Below are 1,697 nucleotides of genomic sequence, written 5' to 3'. Positions count from 1 at the left end.
AAAAAAAAAAAAAAAAACAAGCAGAGAACACAGAGAAATCTTAATTCTCATTCTAAATGGAAACTTTCTTAAATAACTTGGTTTGGCCCATTCAGAATTCTGTAAGAAGAAAAAAATATTCTGGGAGATCAATAAATGGTGAGTTACTCAGTGCTAACAAACCCAGTCTCCTGAAAGTCCTGTGTGTTATTTTCTTCATTTTTCCTTTTAACTTTAATGAGAACTTTTTCCACTATGTAACTAATAACTTTTTTTTTGGTACTGGGAACTGAACTCAGGATCTTATGCTTGCAGGAGTTTGATGCTGAGCTACAACCGCAGCCACTAGTAACTTTCCAGCATACCGCTACTTAAAATATAAAGTGACAATGAGGACACTACAAAAGCTGATGAAAACTGAACAGAATCAAATATATTATCAAGTATTTATATAAATCCTTTATAAGTAGCTCCGACTACTTATTTTAAATGTGCATTGATTCATTCAATAAGGTTTTACTGACCAACAGTCACATATCAGCCATTTTGTTAAATGTAAGTAAAGTTTGGGTCTGGACTCAGAAAGACCATTCTGATCTTACAGGCTATTGGTGGGCTTTTTTTTTTTTTTTAAACTCTCTGAGCCTGTTTCCTCAAGAGTGGTGATATTAGATATACAATGTTGATTAAATGCTTAACATGTCTTATATAAGAAACGCTACCTGTAGTTTCAGCGTAAGAATAAAATCCTGTCTATGTCAGTTTTCTACCACATAGCTCCACGTTAGATTATGAGCCAACTTCAAAGACTCAATTGAGAAGCCTAAACATATTTTTTTAAAAATCCTATTATGAATTTCATACTCAAAAATAAATGTATTGAGCTTAAGTGTTGTGTATTACGAATGCTAACATTGTCTTCTACTAAACAATTGAGTATACTATAAAAAAAAGGAACAAATGCTCCAACCGTATGATTTTTAAGCATAGTGGAGTCATGGTGGGCTACACAACTGAGGCCAATTTTTGTTAAGTGCTAATTGATGCCACTCTATTACCTTTATAAGGACTACCCAATAGTCGTCTTATTTTCTTGGAAGGTAAGTATCAGAAATCCTACTGGATACAATTAAGTTGGAAAGCAGTCGACTCTGAAAACCTGACTAAGGCAATCTACCAAGCAGAAGTAATGCTGCCAGAGCTCTGGCGTCAGGCCAGGTGTGCGCACTGCAGTGTCATCAGTTATACAAGGCAGGAGACACTAAGCCGGTTTCTTAATTGCTCCACGCTTCACTTTCTTTGGCACTACCCGTATGTCCTTCCTGTATTTGTGCAAAATGGAATATGTCAATTCAAGCAAATCACTTAAGATTTCTGAGAACAGCGCGGCCAAGAACTATACGCTATTATCCGTTGTGCGAAAACTAAAGTTTCTCCTTGTTAACGTTAATAAAAATGTAGAAGTTTCAGGGTCTTACAAGCCCTAAACTTCGGTCGTTTGAAGACACTGAAAATGGTGAGAAAGAGAAGGATAAAACTATGTATCAGGCACCCACCACGGGATGCTCCGGCCACCTCAGGCGGCGTCCGGAACGCCCCAGGACGAGGCAGCCCCGGCGCAGCGGGGCAGAGCTTCAGGGTAGGCCGAGGCAGGAAGGCAGCGGGCGCGGAGGCCGGGGCGCACCCGCCCACCCCGAGCGGGGCCCAGCCCGCCGCGC

The 1,697-nt window shown here is 40.1% G+C and overlaps 1 non-coding gene across 1 annotated transcript in view; it reads right to left on the bottom strand.

The window, feature by feature from the left end:
* Sem1 overlaps window positions 1-1,697 on the bottom strand; it is a 17,344-nt gene that overhangs the window by 15,272 nt on the left and 375 nt on the right. The gene's annotated exons all lie outside the window — the stretch shown is intronic.

The sequence above is a fragment of the Octodon degus genome, unplaced genomic scaffold, assembly GCF_000260255.1.
Source record: "Octodon degus isolate 3935 unplaced genomic scaffold, OctDeg1.0 scaffold00050, whole genome shotgun sequence".
Classification (NCBI taxonomy): domain Eukaryota; kingdom Metazoa; phylum Chordata; class Mammalia; order Rodentia; family Octodontidae; genus Octodon; species Octodon degus.
This window is presented reverse-complemented; position numbering and strand designations above follow the sequence as displayed.